General features: G+C 47.6%; 1 pseudogene; it reads left to right on the top strand.

Annotated features, from left to right (window-relative positions):
• The first annotated feature begins 10,341 nt into the window (after window positions 1–10,341).
• Window positions 10,342–12,112, top strand: LOC142441433 (dihydrolipoyllysine-residue succinyltransferase component of 2-oxoglutarate dehydrogenase complex, mitochondrial pseudogene; annotated as a pseudogene).
• The last annotated feature ends 7,510 nt before the right edge of the window (window positions 12,113–19,622 follow it).

Genomic DNA, 19,622 nt, shown 5'->3' with positions numbered 1-19,622 from the left:
TAGGTAAGAAAATAACTGAAGCTTAATCACCTGTCCGTGAGGCTGGAGGAGTTCCAACTCTTCTTCCAGGTAGAGGGGTATTGTACCCATTTGGTACAGGTTTCCACAGATGCTGTGTGTGTTACATCAGAAGCAGGATCGCGCAGTGGCCAGGGGTCACTTGGGTGCTGGAGTTTTCTCGTGTACCTGCCTTGTGATGTATATAGCACTGCAGGAGGGCCTGGGAGGGTGGGTACTGGGGTGTTCCCTCAGCCCTGTCTAGGGAACCAGGATAGATAGTGCCTCCCAAGCTATGTGTAGAATCAGTGTAATCGGTTGAATCAGTGAGAGGGAAGCTGGGCTGGTTGTCCTATCTAGTCAGCTGGTGCTTCCTACATCAGAGAATTTTATTTAAATTTTCCCCCTGGCCAGCTAGAATAAAATCAAATGAAATTGTGTCTAATACCCCACCAGGAGACATTATGCCCCTCAGTGACCAATGGCGCTACAGGGGACAGCACCAGAGACACAACAGACTGGACTGGAAAAAACTCCTAAAATCCATCCAATGATCCTTGAACTAAATACAAACTTTTCTTTCTTGATGTGTTTTGTTCCTTGTCAGAGTTTTGTTGTTGTTGTTTTGTATACTGTTGCTTTGTTTTCCTCTGTATTGTTTTTGTGCATGTTATTATCTCCACAGGTCTGTCTAAATAACATAGGCTGGATGAACTATATGGAGGAAAAACAACGGACCGACAGTTCCAGGGGGACACGGGATAGGGGGAGGTGGGGGTAAGGAGGTGGTGTTAACTAACCCAGGGACAAGGGAACAACATGGGATCCAAATTGGTGGTGAGGGGGGATTTGCAGGCCGGCTAGGGAATGATCAAGGATAAGGTAACATAAAGAAGAGATATAGCTGTAACCCAGGTGGGGTCAGAGCATGATAGTGGGACAGGAGGAAGGTCAAGGGAAATAGAGCAAAGAGCTAGGACGCAAAGGGCATGTATAGAGGTCTAGACAAAGACATGTACATGCAAACATATATATGAGGATGGGGAAATAGATCTATGTGCCTATATTTATAGGTTTAGTATTAAGGTGGGGGAATAACCTTGGGCCTCTACTCAAGCACACCCTCAATCTATGAATACTTTCTTATATTAAATTGGCGTTCTATGATGCTCACCCTCCTGACACAAATGCTGAAGCCAAATCCGGTGAACAAGTGAATGTGGTGAAGAAAGCTGAGGTTGCTCGGCTATCAAAAGAGATAGCGTTTGGGGTCTTAAATGCTTGAATATAAATAAGCAGCCATCTAGCTCAGAAGCAACAAAGCCCACATGGAAGAACACACCAGCCTGTGTGATCACGTGTTTCCAAAGGGATCAGTTATCAGGCATCAAAGAACAAAAAAATCATGTCATTGGATGCACACCTCCATGATATAATCGCTGAGGACAAACGGGTACATAAGCAAATATGGTGAAGAAAGCTGATGGTGCCCGGTTATCAAAAGAGATAGTGTTTGGTGTCTTAAAAGCTTGAAGGTGAACAAGCGGCCATCTAGCTCAGAAACAACAAAGCCCACATGGAAGAAGCACACCATCCTGTGTGACCACGAGGTGTCAAAGGGATCAGGTATAAGGCCTCATCAAAAAAAAAAATTTTTACCATAGTGAATGAAGGCAGAAGTGCAGAGTGGAGACTCAAAGCCCATTTCTCAGGCACTTGAGATCCCCTCACGGAGGAGTCTAGAGGAGAAGATGAGTCAGTCAGTGTGCGAAGTAGCACCGATGAAGAATACAGCTTTCCTCCAGTTCCTAAATGCTCCCCCGCCCACACCCTGCCATGAACCCAATTGTAACTTGCAAGCCTGGATAGAGCAGAGGTTGTACACTGGTGCAAACAGGAGCTGGAGGCACAGGGAATTCAGGGTGGATGATAACCGTCAGGACCAGGGGTGTGAGTGGCGATACTGGGAGAGTAGAGGGTGAGTGGGTTGGAGAGGGGGAACCGATTACAAGGATCTATATGTGAACTCTTCCCTGGGGGACGGACAACAGAAACGGGGGTGAAGGGAGACGCTGGAAAGGTCAAGATATGACAAAATAATAATGTACAAATTATCAAGTGCTCATGAGGGAGGGGGGAGCAGGGAGGGAGGGGAAAAAGAGGACTTGATGCAAAGGGCTTAAGTAGAGAGCAAGTGCTTTGAAAATGATTAGAGTGAAGAATGTACAGATGTGCTTTATACAATTCATGTATGTATATGTATGGATTTGTTAGGTAGCTTAGCCTAGGGAATTGGGAAGTCCATTTACACATGCCCAGGAGAGCCAGCCTAGGAAAGCTGGATTTTCCTGCCAGTGGACTCACATGGGCGTTACACCTGGAGCAGCCCACCTGGGCCAGGTGACTGCAATTCAGCCAATGGGATCGACCTGGGGTCGTTCACCACGCCTCCCCCGGGAACCCTTAAGAAGGCAGGAACAGAGAGGGAGAGGGTCTTGCTGGGTGGTCTGGTCATCTTCGTGGGAGGAGAGAGATCCTTGCGTGACCTGGGGCAGTCTCTGCCAGGCCGCATGGTCAAAGGAATCCTAATGGGTGCCGCGTAAAACCTGAAACTTCTAACTCTCATTAAATTCACTTGGATCATGAGCCCAGCTTCAGCGTGAAATCTTTCCCGCGTGGAGCCAAAGACCGAGGCTGAAATCTAGTCCCGGAGAGAGAGACCTAACATATGGTGCCATGTGATTCAGATGTACAACACTGCGTGTAACTAAGGAGTTCAGCCTGAAGGGCTCCGGCAACGTCTGGGAGATGATTGGCTCCTCGAAGTGACCCATGAAGACATCAGTAACTTCTTCCCGAACCCCTCTCCTCCTTTCGGTGTTTGGGATTTTACGTCTGTCTCTCTGTGCTCTCCTTCTTGGGAGTTTGCATGTCTTCCCCAGGCTGGATTGCTGGGAGGGGGCTGGTATGCTGTGCGCTGAAGGCCAATCCCCAAGCCTCTTTGCATCTCAATTGCCCCATGCTGATCTCCCTCTAGGCCTCAAGTGGCAGCTGCTATTTTCCGGACCACGTGAGTCACAGAGGCATGGCAACATGGTGCCACCTGGTGTCCGCCATTTTTGCTATGGGTCGGTGGAGCACATGACCCTGCCAAGATGGCGCCGACCGCTCCAACCGCATGGGGGGGCGGTGCCTGGTTAGCTAGCCCCTCTTGTTCCGCGAGCTAGCCCCTGATCTAGTCCTGGATCCAAATGTTCTCCTTTTCCCTTTTAGCTTCCCTTGGTCTTCCAACCATGCTGCGTTGGTGTTCTACCTGTGTGGGTTTGTTCCTTAATATCGGCTGGTCTTCCATTGCCCAGGCCTAGCCCCAAGGCGTTCGGAAGCCAAGCCTGAGTAACTGTGTAACTTCCGCCTTCCAGTGATGCTGTCTCTGGCACTTTCTGGGAAAAAGCTCTTAATATGGCTCCACCGCCAGGATGCTCCAGCCAGAGATCCCGATTCTTTAGAGGTTCCCGAGCTGCAGGATAGACGTCCCCCTTCCCTTCAGAGATTTGGAAGTCTGCTCCTGCCAGCAGGCATCTTTGAAGCCTGGGTGCCACGCCATGCAGTGGCCCTCACAGTTTGGAATCTGGAAAGCGGTCAGACCAGAATGTCACGACTGGTCTCCGACTCCCTTGGACAGGGGCACCTGCCTGAGGCCTCAGATTCACGACACTACGGATGTGGGTGCTGAATCTGCGATTATCCAACATTGAGGCATCGAGCTCTTGGTAATCTTCGTGTTGTTTGCTTTCCAGATGGGACAGACCAGCTCGGTACCGATACCCAGGGATTGCCCCCTCGGATGCATCCTGTTCAATTGGGAAAGTGGTGGGAGATGCCGTATATTACAGCATTCTTCCTTTTAAGGAGAAATAGGGATCTCTGTGCCCAGTGCACCCAGGACCCCCTGAGGGACCCTGGACAAGAGGGAGACTGTGGTCTCAACCCTGAAGTAGTCCAGAGTATTCTACCTGTAGTAGAGGCAGCGGGGGAACACGGTCCCCAAGCAATTTACAAACCTTTCACCCTAATTGAACTCAAGCAAATTAAAAGTGACTTGGGCAGTTAATCTAACAAACCCAAACAGTACATAGGACACTTCCAGCACCTCATCCTAGCCTATGATTTAACCTGGAACGATGTCATGATCATACTAGGACAGACCATGACGAATTTTGAGAAAGAGCATGTGCTCAAAGGTGCTAGAAAGTTTGCAGAGGAGTTACATGTGATGAATGAAAAATACCCTGTAGGGGAAACTGCTGTAACCTTCACAGACCCTGCTTGGAGTCACAGTGAGCCTCAGCACAAGTGGGCACGGGAACATTTCCTGATGTGCATCATGGGGGTACTAAAGTCAGGCAGGCAAAAGGCCATTAATTATGCCAAGGTGACAGCGATTCACCAGGGACCTACCGAGTCTCCTGTAAGCTTCTTAGAGAGGCTAAAGGAAGTCCTAAAGAATCATACTGCTGTAGATATTGATTCCTATGAGGCGCAAGTCTTGCTCAAGGACAAATTCCTCACACAGGCTGCACAGGACATTGGCAAGAAAGTCCAAAAACTAGGTCAAAGGCCTGAAGGAGCTACCCTGGAGGAGATGGTTGCTTGTGCCAACACGGCTTTTTACAATAGGGAGCAGGAGAGCGAGGCTCGAGCCCGGGAGAAGGAGAAAAGAAAGGACACTAGGCATGCCCATAATTAGCTGCACTCAATAGCAGACTCCCGTCCAATGCCTCCCAGGTTACCCAGACTATTGAACCAGGTACCAAGTGCTATATTTGCTGGTGATCGGGTCATTGCGCTAGGAACTGCCCTAACCGGAACAAGCCTCCTCAGACGACATGCATCCATTGCAAGCAGACTGGCCACTGGGCTGGCCTCTGTCCTAAGGCCCAAAACCTGGACAGGAGGAGCCCACAGGCCAAAGTGCAGCTGGTGATGGAGGAGGAGGACTGAAGGCACCCGGTCCGGACGGCCCAGCAGCATAAGATAGCTGTCACTGGTCTGGAACCTAGGGTGAGCATTGATGTAGCGGGAAGGTTAGTGGACTTTCTTCTGGATACGGGGGCCACCTTCTCAGTCCTTATTTCCTTCCCTGGACCCCTGACACCCCGCATCTGCTCTATCCGGGGAGTGTAAGGAAGACCTGCGGTTAAACATTTTACTGAGCCTCTCAGATGTCTTTGGGATAACTTCTATTTTCCCTCACAGCTTCTTAGTGATACCTGAATGGCCAGCTCCTCTCAGAGGCCAAGACCTGCTGTCCAACCTGCACACCTGCAGTCATCGGGCCTGATCCAGGTCCATCTACAGCTTCCAGTTGTTCCTCACAGTGTAGGAGCCTCAGACTCCCCCACAGGAACCATGGGAACAGACGAATATTCCTGTGAGCCACTGCATGGTCTAAGGATGATATTTCATTGCCACTCCAGGACAGATAAGTCTACCTGAAACCCCTCACAGCCTTTAGGCCAGTGAATTCCTTTCCTCCGTTCCTGTGTTTACAATGACCAAAGTCTGTGACACTAACCTTACTTCACGGGCACTGCCACCTTGCAATCTTACCATGTCTCACTTAAGCTGTTCACCTGTTGTTTGTTTGTTATTCCAGTTCTCAAGTTACAAAGGCCTCTAAACCAGGTGTGCCAGCTCCAGGACGACCAACTCCTAGACCCACCTCAACCTTATTTATCTATCCTGGGCTCTTAATGAACAACCCCTTCTAACAGAGTAGGAAGGGTATGGACCCAAAACCCCACAACGGCCCTTTGTCAGCAGGAAGCAGCTAGAGATGTTGTCGTCCAGTACCCCCAAAGATTTGGGTCCATATCTCTTCAGGGGGGAATGTTAGGTAGCTTAGCCTAGGGAATTGGGAAGTCCATTTATGCATGCCTAGGAGAGCCAGCCTAGGAAAGCTGGATTTCCTGCCAGTGGGCACGGATGGGCGTTACACCTGGAGCAGCCCACCTGGGCCAGATGACTGCAATTCAGCCAATGGGATCGACCTGGGGTGGTTTCCCATGCCTCCCCCAGGCACCCTTAAGAAGGCAGGAACCTAGAGGGAGAGGATCTTGCTTGGGTGGTCTGGTTGTCTTTGTGGGAGGAGCGAGATCCTTGTGTGACCTGGGTCATTCTCTGCCAGGCCGCATGGTCAAAGGAATCCTAATGGGTGCCACGTAAAACCTGAAACTTCTTTTAAGTCTCATTAAATTCACTTGGATCACGAGCCCGGCTTCGGCTTGAAATCTTTATCGCGCTGAGCCAAGGACCAAGGCTGAAATCTAGTCCCAGAGGGAGGGGCCTAACAGATTGTGGTAAGAGTTGTATGAGCCCATAATAAAATGTTTATAAAAAATTTTTTTAAATTGTCTCTCACAGTCACTGGGCAGCAGCTCTTGCTGTTTAAAGCTGACTTTTTCTACAGTGGGTCTTTGTTATGCTAAAAGCCGCCAGGACCTGTAGCTGAGTTCTGGCATTGCTAAGCTTGGTTGCTTCTTATGCTGATTTATGTTAATGGCCTCTGTCTAAGTGCTCCTTGGAGCTAAGCAACCAGCTTTGGGTTTGAGTAGTTTCAAACCAATAGTATATATTTTACCCTTCTTCTTTTTTGTTTTTTGCTTGCGATGTGCTCAGATTTGGGGGCTGTCAGGAAATCCAGTTTATTAATGAGGTTATTTCCTTCTCTGCCAATTGAAACTAGGTTTGCTCCCTGGACTCCTGACTTTCCACCTATTTTCTCCCACACCGCTATCTTCCTAAGGTAATAATATCTTTTTTCTTTTGCTCTAAATTATGGCTACCCACCGTCACTCCCCTGGGCGTGAGCTCAAGACAGCCCACCACTCAGAGAACTCCGGAGTGGGATTTCCCACGTGTCTGGGATTCTGTCCCCTCTCTGCTGTCTGCCTGCAGAAATCACTGCTCTGGCAAGGGCACAGCAGGGCCTGCAGGCTCGCCAAAGCTAGAGCTCTTTAAAGAGTTCTTAGCTTGCTTTATGAGTGGAAATCCCACACGAAAAGTTCAGGAGAAACCCTGGTACCCTAGTTCTAATTTCAGGACTCCACCTCCCGGTTTCCTTTGCCTTACCTCCCAATTTTCTGGTCTGGCAGCAGGAGCTCTGGACAGGTGAGTCCTATCTAGTCGCCATTTTCTCCCCTCCTCCCATCAGCTTTCTTCACCACATTTGCTTATGCTCACATTTGTATTCAGCAATCATGTCGGGAAGGTGTGCATCATGGAATGCCAATTTAATAGAACAAAGTGTTTATGCATCGAGTAAGTACTTGAGCTGAGATCCTATGTCCATCTGCTGCCTTAATACTAAACCCATAAATACAGGCACCTAGATATATTTCCCCACCCTCCTACATAAATATATTTACATATGCGCATGCCTGTATGTAGTCCTCTATAAATGCCCTTTGCCTCCTACTTCTTTCCTCTAGTTCCTTTTCTTTTCCTCCTCTCCCACTATCATGCTCTGCCTCCATTTGGGTTTCACTAATTTCTCTTGGTTACATTGCCAATGATGAATCCCTACCAAGCCTCCTACACCCTTCTGGCCATTAATTTTGGAACACTTGTTCCCTTGTACCTGGTTTGTTAATACCCACTTCCTTTCCCTTACCTCCCCCTCTCCCATGTCCCCCCAGAACTGTCAGTCTTGTTTTTTCTTCAAGACTGTTTATCCCAACTAACTTATCTAGATAGTCCTGTAATAGTTAGCCTGAATAAAGCCCATTTATATTAAGCAATCATTCTGCACCAGTCCTAAAGTGCAACCTCAGGCCTTATAGCATTTACAAAAAACACAAAAACAAATAGCCCCTTGTTCCTAAAACCAGCAAAAGACTATCCTGTAGTAGGTAATTGTGCAACCGCAAAGTCTGCTTGCTCAGTTGTGCTGCTTAACTGCAAGTTCTGCTTCTGTACCAGCTTGCTTGCACAGCTCAGCAGTTTAATGAAACCTTATAAAAACCCAAGTATGTAAGCAGGGGGGGGACCGGCGAGCCATTTTTTTCAGGCTGCTGGTCCCTGCGCAGGTTCTTCTTCTTCTTCTTGTGCCTCTTCTGTTAATAAGCTTTTCTATTTATTTCAATCTAACATCTCAGTTGTTTTTGGCCGGCTCATATACAACATTTTGGAGGTTCCACCAAGATCCTTGGTGACCATGTTGTGTATCAACGGGACAAGCGAGACCCCAGAACAGGTGATCTCCTGAGCCAGTGCCACAACTAGGGGAAGTCCTCTGAGAGAAGTTCCTCGCCCCAGTTGCTGCTCCCAGTCCTGAGCACTAGAGAAATTGGTGTGCACCTCCTGAATTGGGAGAATAGGTTTGGTTGGACGCAACAATCGGACACTCCCAGAGGACCAGGGAGAAGTCCCTGTGTTCTCCTGTTCCTGTAAGTTAATGCCCTGGTGGTATTATTTTGATATTTGTCTTGTATGTCTAAGATTGTTGTTCCTTGTTTATCGGTGTTTTTGTCCTTGTGTGGCTTGCTCTTGCTCCCGCCCGTTACCTGTTATTATTTGAATTCCAGTGGCTGAAGTAAAGATCATGGGACAACAGCAGTCGACTCCGCTCCAGTGGCTCTTAAATATATATTTTTTTGATTTTTCTGAAAGGTCTATGTCAAATTATGGATTCAAAACTAAGGCTTTCCGCTTCAGGTCCTTTTGTGAGATGGACTGGGTTGGAGTAGGACCCAACTGGCCTTCAGAGGGTACTTTTTCCCTGCCCTTCCTATATCAAGTTCGAAGGTTTGTCTATGAAAAACCAGGTCACCCAGAACACATCCCGTACAATGATGTGTGGGTTAATATAGCCCCTAACCCTCCTCCCTATATTCAAAAGTTTCTTCCCCCTAAGCAGATCCTGGTGGCAATGGATACGAAAACCCAAGCTAAAAACAGGAAACCTCAGAAACTTTATGCAGTCCCACAGAATGCTAAAGAAGAACTTGAAATTTGGCCTCCTCTGCCTCAAGCCCCCTTTAAGGCAGCCGGGCCCCCGCCCCTCCTCTGTACAACGCGGCTGGGATGGGTCTGGTGCCCGCTCCTGTAAAGTCTGCACCTTTCTGTCCTCTCCATAGTGGGTTGGGGGGGGGGGGAGACTAGGGACTAGGGGGGGAGGCAGGGTGGGGGAAGCAGGCAAAGGACAATATATGTAAACACCAAGAGGGAGCAGGATACGCCGAATGAGACTCCAGTCAGCATTTTCCCATTAGGACAAACTGTTCCACCCCCAGGAGCAGGTCAGGCAGTCCCCTTTATGGTTTATGTTTCTTTTTCTACTAGTGATCTTTACAAGTGGAAGCAACAAAACCCATCCCAGGGTTTCATCTCTTTACTGAAAACTGTCTTCCCCATCCATCAACCTACCTGGGATGTTTGTCAGTAACTCTCACAGGTTTACTCACTGCAGAGGAGCGGGAAAGAGTCCAGTGGGAAGGCAATAACATCCTGCTCAGGGCTGACAGACAGCCAGTAACTGCCCCCCATCTGTGAGAAGCCTTGTTTCCACTCAGCGTCCTGCCTGGTACCCCAATGATGCACAGGGCAGGGTAGCCCAGACCAGGTACCGCCATTATCTGTTGCAGGGCCTCCGGGGGCTGCTAGGAAGCCCACTAATGTGTCTAAGGTAAGCGAGACAGTGCAGAGAGCTACAGGTGAGTCACCAGCCACTTTCATTGTTCACCGAATGAAGGCTTACAGGCTGTACACCCCAATCGACCCTGAGGCCCCTGACAATCGGCAGGCCATAAATGTAACACTTCTAGCACAATCATCGCCAAATATCTGCAAAAACCTGCAAAAGCCTAAGGGGTTGAAAGGTGAAAATCTTAGTAAGTTAATCAAGATAGCCCCAAAGTTTATAATAACAGGGAGGCTCTCCCTGTGACCGCCACAAGGCAGATGGCAAAAATCATGGCGGCTGCCCAGCAGGAAGAACAAGACCAGAAGCCCTGGGAAAGAAAGAAACAGGCCCAACCCTGTGTCACAGCAGCCACATGTGTGGGTTACCAGCTCCAGGCAGGCCAAGAAAGCTATCTACCAGCAGATCAACGCGGTCTTGCTCACACCTTTTCCAGAGACAACGCGCAAGGTGCGTGGGTTCCTGGGCGTGGTGGGGTAATGGCGTCTGCGAATCATTGGTTTTGCAGAAATCGCCAAGCTACTGTATGAAAGCAAAAAGGAACAGGGGCAGGAATTTCTGAAAACTCCTGAGTAAGAAACTGCCTTAAAAAAAAAAAAAGTAAGGTCTGCCTGCCCCCCCCGCTCCGCTGCTGCTCATCTGCGATGCTGTCCCGGTCCTGCTGCGTGTCTGGAGTGCTCAGCCGTTCGCTTGCCGCCTTCCAGAAGGGGAACTGCCCTCTAGGGAGACGTTCCCTGCCTGGGGTCTCCTTATGTCAGAGAGCAGGTCACCCTGACAGCAGGAAGATTGTCTTCCCCAGCAGCAATGGCTTCAGTACCCGCTCCTTCAGAACCACAGCTGTGCGCAGGGATGACGTGGTCACGGTGAAGACGCCCGCATTCGCAGAGTCTGTCACAGAGGGGGGATGTCAGGTGGGAGAAAGCTGTTGGAGATGCCGTGGCGGAGGATGAAGTGGTTTGTGAGATTGAAACTGACAAGATGTCTGTGCAGGTTCCGTCCCCAGCGCATGGCGAGATCGAGGCTCTCTTGGTGCCGGATGGGGCCAAAGTAGAAAGAGGCACTCCATTGTTCACACTGAGGAAAACTGGCGCTGCTCCTGCAAAGGCCAAGCCAGCTGATGCTCCCGCTGCTGCTGCCCCAAAAGCAGAGCCGGTGGCATCAGCCGTTCCTCCTCCCGCGGCACCACCCCTCCCCACGCAGATGCCCCTGGTGCCCTCGGCTGCACAACCTCCTGTGAGCAAACCAGTTTCTGCAGTCAAACCCTCTGCTGCTCACCCTGGAGCTGAGCTAGGCTTTGGCAAAGGTCTGCATTCCGAGCACCGGGAGAAAATGAACCGGATGCGGCAGCGCATTGCTCAGCGTCTCAAGGAGGCCCAGAACACGTGTGCCATGCTGACGACGTTCAACGAGGTCGACATGAGTAACATCCAGGAGATGAGGGCCAGGCACAAAGACGCTTTTCTGAAGAAACACAACCTCAAGCTCGGCTTCATGTTGGCCTTCGTTAAGGCCTCGGCCTTCGCCTTGCAGGAGCAGCCTGTCGTAAATGCAGTGATTGATGATTCAACCAAAGAGATGGTGTTTAGGGACTATATCGACATCAGTGTTGCAGTGGCCACCCCGCGGGGTCTGGTGGTTCCAGTCATCAGGAATGTGGAAACTATGAATTACACGGACATCGAGCGAACCATCACTGAGCTGGGCGAGAAGGCCCGGAAGAATGAGCTTGCCATCGAGGACATGGATGGCGGCACCTTCACCATCAGCAACGGCGGGGTTTTCGGCTCGCTCTTTGGGATGCCCATTATCAACCCCCCTGCAGTCTGCCATCCTGGGCATGCATGGCATCTTTGATCGGCCAGTAGCTGTGGGGGGCAAGGTGGAGGTGCGGCCCATGATGTATGTGGCACTGACCTACGACCACTGGCTGATCGATGGCAGAGAGGTAGTGACTTTCCTCCGCAAAATCAAGGCGGCAGTGGAGGACCCCCGAGTCCTCCTCCTGGACCTCTAGGAAGGAGCCCCGCCCACGCAGGAACTGAAACCAGTCTTCCCCTGCCCCTCCACGACAGGTCCTGGGTGGGCCTGGCAGCAGATAGGCATATGCTGTTGGCCTCACGCAAGGATGCCGGGGCAATATACCCCGCAGCCACAGGTCTTTGAGTGTCCTGCCAGGCGCTCTCCCTCTCTGCTCCCTTCCCTGACACTCATCCTGTTCCCTAGGCCTGAGGGAGAGGGTCTCACAGGATGCCCGCCCCTCCCCTGCTCTCATGCCCGCATAGTGTAGGGAAGCCTCGGGACTGCGATCGGTGTCCAGCCCAAGTCCACCCTCTGGAGCCACGCCGAGGTGGCTGCCGACTGCCGAGCTTGAGGCTGCCTCCACTCTGGCTGTGCACGCCCTGCGGGAGTGCTCCCATCGGGCTTCACACAGCACGTGGGGCTGGTGTGCTGCTTACCCAACCCCTCCATCCTCAGCTTTCATTGACTTCAAGATGCCTCTTCTACCTCTGCTGGGCAGGGCGGGCCAGGGCTCGAGGGAGGGAGGGGCAGGTGTGGCAAGCAGACCGCAGGGCAGCATGGCCTGAACCTGCCCTCAGTCCGTCACAGCCTTCTGCCCAGAAGACCCATTTGGCACAATTACAGGCAACTGTGAGGTGCCCGCCAGGAGCCGTGGTAGCTCTGTTCTCACGTCACGCAGCTTCCAGCCCACTTGCATGCGGTGCATCGCCCGGGAGGCACTGGACAGTGCAGACCTGAGCTTTGAGATGCGTCTGGGGGAGCGCCCCGGGGTCTGGGCAGGAGGGCCATGTGATGGACACTGGACTGCGGTGGAGACCGGCCCCTAGTGTGCGATGCTGCGGTCGTCTGAGGACACGGGGATTCTGGGGAGCGCATCGTGAGGAGTCACTTGACTTCATTGCTTTGTAGCCAACTGCATCCAGGCCTGAGACTGCCAACACCTGACACCAGGGGACATTGATTTCGTGCCCACTTGCACCTTGAGCGAAGAAGGGGGGGGGGGGACTGGAGGAATACTGAGTGCCTGCAGCGCCTACTCTGTCTTCACTATTAAGAACTTGGAACTAAATATTTAAAGAAACTGACTGTACGTGGCAATTAAAGAGCAAATGTTTCCAATTTTTTTTTTAAAGGGCCCTTCTGTGGGCCTCAGCCCTAGCTCTTCCAGATCTGCAAAAACCATTTAAACTGTTTGTAGCAGAAGGTAAGGGGGTCACCCAGGGGATGCTTATGCAGCACCTGGGACCGTGGAGAAGACCCGTGGCCGACCTATTAAAAAGCTGGACCCAGTAGCCACCGGGTGGCCCGGATGCATGCGGGCCACAGCAGCTACTGCAATGTGGGTCAAGGAAGCATCAAAGCTCACGCTGGGCCAGCGCATTGCTGTCACGGAGGACACTCGGTGCAAAGCCTGCTAAGAAGCTCACCTGACCGCTGGATAACAAATGCCCGCGTGCTCCAATACCAGGTACTGTTGCTAAACCCACCCAGCGTCCAGTTTTCCAAAACAGCCACTCTCAACCCTGCAACCCTGTGGCCCGACAAGCTGGCCGAGGAGCCAATCCATCACTGCCCTGAAACCCAAGGAAACTCAAAAGCAACTAAAGAAAACAACCTGGCTGAGCAAGCGGCCAAGGAACCAGCCGTGGGAGCTCAAAACCAGGGAGCGACAATAGCCCTAGTTGAACGTAAGAAGCCGCCCACTCTACTTCAACCTAAACTGCCTGTTCGCCTTGTCTAGTCTGAATCTGAACTTCAGTTAACCCAAAGGCTGGCAGAACAGGCAGCCCAGCTGGCCTGAGTCAAAGTCCCAGACGGATGGCTAATCCTACCCGACCACCGCAGGCTAGTCCCAGAAGCAGTTGGGCAAGAACTAGTGGACCATCTTCATAAAACCACTCATGTGGGTAGAGCCAAGCTGTACCAATATCTGTCTACAAGGTACAAAATTCCAAAGCTCCAAAAGTGGACTCAAGCAGCTGCTGGAAAGTGCATCACTTGCTCCCAAGTAAATGCCCCCCAGGTTCGCCCACCACCTCAGCATCGAGGGGAAGATCACTGCCCGGCCAGTACTGGGAGGTGGACTACATTGAGGTAAAACAAGGACTGTATGGCTATAAGTATCTGTTAGTCTTTGTTGACACCTTTTCAGGATGGACAGAAGCGTTCCTGGCCAAGGCAGAGACAGCCACCATGGTACGCAAACTGCTTTGAACTGAGATCCTCCCCAGGTTTGGCATTCCTTTACAAATTAACTCTGATAATGGCCCGGCCTTTGTAGCTCAAATTTCTAAAATTATTAGCAAAGCATTATGCGTTACTTAAAAACTTCACTGTGCCTGCTGGCCTCAAACTCAAGACAGGTAGAGTGAATGAATAGAACTTTTAAAAAAAGGGCTTTAACTAAATTATGCAAAGAAACTGGCGAAAACTGGGTCAGACTTTTGACTTTTACCCTGTTGCATGCACGGTGTACTCCTTACTTCAAAAATCTAACAGTATTTGAAATTCTATATGGCCGGCAGCCTCCTCTCTTACCAACCATAGGTATAAACCAGTTAACCTGTCTTACTAACACTGAACTTTTAAAATCTATAAAGGCATTCCAAAAAATCCACAGCACCAACAACGCCTTAGTGGAACGCCATCACTACCTTCCAAGATGGGCTGGACCCAATCTGGTCAATAGGCCAGCCCTGGATGGAAAGCCTGGAACCCTCTGTATTGGGTCTGGGTCAAAGGTGGACTGGACCTTACCAGGATTAATGTATTTCTGGACATCAAGTGCATTATTGAGAGGAAAACAAGTCACGTCATTGTGAAGGCCATTTCTGTTTATTTTACTTTATTTGTAATTTATGATTTGATTTGAAGGCAGTAATGGGGGAGTTGTGATTGCTGGAGAAGATAATGATAACTTAATCGATAACTTAAAAGAAGCTCAGTACATCCGCACGGAAAGAGTGGAACAAGCCTTCAGAGCTATTGACCGTGGAGATTACTATTTGGAAGGCTACAGAGACCATGCTTACAAAGACTTGGCCTGGAAGCATGGCAACATTCACTTAGCAGCCCCATGCAGTTATTCTCAAGTTATGGAAGCATTGCAACTTCAACCAGGATTGTCTTTTCTGAACCTGGGAAGTGGAACCGGATATTTAAGTACAATGGTGGGCTTGATTTTAAGTAATTTTATTTTTGTAAAATTTTATTCTCAAGTAGATTAAGCTGTTTATAGACTACCCTGTACCAGAAAATTGTGCAACCGCAAAGTCTGCTTGCTGGGTTGCGCTGCTTGACTACAAATTCTGCTTCTGTACCAGCTTAGTCAGTTGTGCAGCTGAACCGCAGGTTCTCCTTCTCTGCCAGCTTGTTTGCACAGCTCAGCAGTTTAATAAAACCTTATAAACACCCAAGTCTCTAAGCAGGGGGACCGGCGAGCCATTTTTTTCAGGCTGCTGGTCCCTTCGCAGGTTCTTCTTCTTTTGGTGTTAATAAACTTTTCTATTTCTTTCACTCTCACATCTCAGTTGTTCTTGTCCGGCTCAAGTACAACAGTCCTGCAGAGATAATACGATGCATACAAAAACAAGATAGAGCAAAACAAAGCAACCAAACCAAACCAAACCAAACAACAACAACAAAACCAATGACAAAAACAGAGCATTTAAATTGTTCAAGGTCTGTTTGTTGAGCTTTAGGAGTATTTTCAAGTCGAACTTATGGGGTGCCACACACTGGCACCAAATTCTAATTTTGGTATTCCCTGGGGACTTCCTTGCTCTGTTCCTCTTGCTGTTCTGCTGCACACCCTTAGTGGGAAGCAACCCTTGTATGGCTTTAGTTTTGCTACTTTTGTTTTTACTTAAGAATCTTAAATGATAAAATTCAGTGGGATAACCTACAGTTTCACTTGTTGGAATTATTCCGGAGACCAATATTCATATTCTTCCCAACTCTGGGTGTCCATCCCCCTTAGCTAATACATCTGTTGGCATTGACTGCTAACCTGATGGGATGACACAGAAGTCAGATCCCTAAGGTTCTACATCTTTGGTGAAGACGCCCTTTTCAAACTCTGGTTCTTTGCACCTATCTGTTATTGTCAAACTGCACAGCAGCATCCCAAGACATCTGATGGATCATCTGAATGCAAAATATATTTTTCCCAGATGCCATACCTCTTCTTCATAATCAAAGTCACCTGTGAGCCTTATAACTTCTTCCTTGCCTCTGGTCACTCAGTGCAAAACACTGTAAATGAGTGGCAGACATCGATTTAAATATAAGATTCTGTGCTTTCTAATAAAAGCATTTTTGCTCTGAGATCCAGGACGTCTGAATCCCTACTGCACAGATTCCTTGTCAATAAGTGCAAATTTCCCTGAATAGGTTACTTAAGAAGTTCTAGGATTCAGTAAATATGGCCCAGATGAGCACACTATTGACCACATTGAATTATATAATCGTCATTGATTTATGATGTATACTCATATTGTATCAACTCCAAGATTATTCCTTAATTGTATTTTCAATGTATTAAGTCATCAGTTTTTGGATAATGTGAAATATAAGACCGCTAGTACACTAACTGTGACATGCCATACCTGCTTTGCAATGAAGTCGGGTTTTGGTCTCCTACATTTGTCATGAACCAGTCTAATAGCCTTCAGCCTATGCTTATGCCTGAGATTTTGTTGACAAGACAAGATAGTTCATACTTGTTTTAGGTAGCAATTAAAGTCAAAGTGAATTTCTCCTGTTTTCAAGTTAAAAATGGATTTTTTACTTGTTTTCAAGTTAAAAAGTTGAACATGTTTAACCTGTTTTCCAGTTAAAAAAGGGTACTTGCCACCAAGTACCTGATTGCTCTGCTTGAGGTGTGTTGTCATATTAAGAATTTCACATTGCTGGGGGGATGTGGTAGAGGAAGCGGCAGGGGAAAGGAGTGGAGTTGACCAACCCAGGGATGAGGGAGCAACAAGTGAATCAAAAATTAGTGGCAAGGAGGGTGTGTGAGGTCCGGTAGGGATTCAGTAAGGGCAATGTAACCGAGAGGAATAACTGAAACCCAATGAAGGCTGAGCATGATAGTTGGACAACAGGAAAGTAAAATGAACTAGAGGAAAGAAGTAGGAGGCAAAGGGCAAGTATAGAGGTCTAAATACAGACATGTACTTATGTAAATATATTTATAGAGGAGGGTGGGGAAATAGATCTATGGGCATATATTTGTAAGTTTAATATTAAGGCAATAGATGGACATTGGATCTCCACTTAAGTACTTACTCAATGCAAGAACACTTTGTTTTATTAAATTTTTGTCCATGATGCACACCTTCCCAACACAAACACTGAATACAAATGTGTGCATTCGCAAATGTGGTGAAGAAAGGCTAATGGTGCCCAGCTAGCAAAAGAAATAGTGTCTGGGATCTTAAAGACTTGAAGGTAAAGAAGCAGCCATCTCGCTCGGAAGCAACAAAGCCAACATGTGACAGCACACCAGCCTGTGTGACCATAGGTGTGGAAGGGACCAGGTATCATACATCAAAGAACAAAAATCATATCAGTGTGTGCCTACCTTCCTGATATGATCACTGAAGACAAATGTGTGCATAAGTAAATGTTGTGAAGAAAGCTGATGTTGCCCGGCTATCAAAAGATATAGTGTCTGGGGTCTTAAATGCTTAAAGGTAAGCAAATGACTATCGCAGAAGCAAATAAGCCCACATGGAAGAAGCACACCTGCCTGAATGATCACGAGGTATCAAAGGGATCAGGTATGAGGCATCAAAGAAAAAAAATCATATCATTGTAAATAATGGGGAGTGCAGCGGGGTGGGGGGGACCCAAAACCTTCTTTATCTCACTAGAGTTCCCCTTACAGAAGGGTTGCCAGCAGGAGAGGAGCCACTCAGGGTGCAGGGCAGCAGCGATGAAATGCAAAATTTTCCTCCAGTTCTTAAATGCTTCCTCCCCTCCACTATTATGATCCTAATTCTGCCTTACAAATCTGGCTAGAACAGAGGATGTACACTGGTACAAGTGGGAAACGGAAACATGGGAGATCCAGGACAAATGATCCCTTTAGGACCAGTGGTGAGAGTGGCATATGGGAGGGGGAGGTAGGGTGAGGAAGAAAGGGGGAACCGATTACAAGGATCTACATATAACCCCTCCCTGGGGGACAGAAAACAGAAAAGTGGTTGAAGGGAGATGTCAGACAGTGTAGGATAGGACAAAATAATAATAACTTATAAATTATCAAGGGTGGGGAAGCAGGACCAAAGGTGAGAAAATGAGGAGCTGATATGGAGGCCTCAAGTGGAAAGCAAATGTTTTGAGAATGATGATAGCAGCAAATGTACAAATGTGCTTGACACAGTGGATGGATGTATAGATTGTGATATGAGTTGTACGAGCCCTCAATTAAATGGTTTTTTTAAAGAATTCCACATTGATCTCTTTCACTGTCAAGTTGCATATTTTTGAGTGAAGGTGATTAGAGTAGCTTTGAAAAGTAGGCGCCTTGTTTACAGACATACCCTCAACCCCAGCCACTGTATGTCCAATTGTTCATATTTCCCTTACCCAGCAATGGAGTAGCACAGGACAAAGCTGGGTGATCTGATCTATAATATCAGCTGGAGGATCCAAGCTAAATTATTCTGTCCATTTGGTTGTTTAATGCCACCCCAAAGGTACATAGTCTCAAAAGTCCTCACAGAGAGATAAGAAGGAGCTCAAAGTGGTGTAGGATTAGAATGAAAAGAGGAATTAGAAAATGTTTTCGTTAAGGAAATATCACATGCAAATTCATTGAGCCAAAATTCACCTGAGTGCACAGAAGGGCAATGAGGTGATGTTCATGGCCAACTGCCCTCAACTGAGAGGAAGAAAGCAAGGGGGACAAGACCCAAGTGGAGTGTGTAGTATCTGAATCAGTAAAACATAGAAAAGGGATTTGGTTTGGAAAATAGTGCAGCACTATTAAACATTCTTGAGAATGGGATTGTCAGGCTTCTAAAAAATTATTCATCCAACAAACATTAATTGGACACATAATCAAGGTGCTCAGTCTATAATAATGAACAAATGAGAAAAAGTTCCTCCCTATTAATTCCATGTGTTAAGGATTGTATTAGAGTGCTTCTTAAGACAAGAATCAGCCCCATGACACTAACTGCAGGTTTTGGTGAGGGTCATTTTCTTTAACCAAAGTGACTTACAAAGCGTCTTTAATTATTGTCACACATTTTTGGTGTCCTGAAGACTGAATCTCCCCACAGAAATGCATTGCTGTAAGTTCAAGTAAGTCCCTTAGGTTTGGATGTAAAATGAAGTTTGCACTATAATTAGAGTCACTGACCTATTAGTAGTCACCTTGATGTTTGTTCGTTTAATCCCAAATGTTTTAGAGACCAAAATTTATATGCAGAACTTTGATTAGTCCTAACAGTATAAGGCAAGTAACCATCTATTACAAACACTTCTTAGAGATATTCGGGTAAGGGAATTATTCGAACTGATTTTTTTATTATGGACTTTCATAAATATTTTCTATTTCAGAATTTATTATTATGCTGTTCTTAGATTTCAATTTATTAGATCTTTCTTAGCGTCTGTGTAAGTTGAAAATTTGGGGAGCTACGATGAGATACATATTATAATTTTTTCAGACTTTCTAAATAAGGTAGAGTTAGAAAACATACAGGTAGAAATACAAATAATTCTATTAAATAATTCAGGTATATTAATTTAAAGGTATATCTAATTCAGTTGGATAATTCAATGGTTTATATTTAACATCTTAGACATGTTGATAAAACGTTTAGTCAGTTTCTTTGCTTTGATGCTTACAAAAAAATTACTTTTAGTGTTATAAAAATTAAATCCATTGTAA

This window comes from Tenrec ecaudatus, chromosome 2, assembly GCF_050624435.1.
Source record: "Tenrec ecaudatus isolate mTenEca1 chromosome 2, mTenEca1.hap1, whole genome shotgun sequence".
Taxonomy (NCBI): domain Eukaryota; kingdom Metazoa; phylum Chordata; class Mammalia; order Afrosoricida; family Tenrecidae; genus Tenrec; species Tenrec ecaudatus.
Note: the sequence above shows the minus strand (reverse complement) of the source record. Positions and strands in the feature narration are given on the sequence as shown.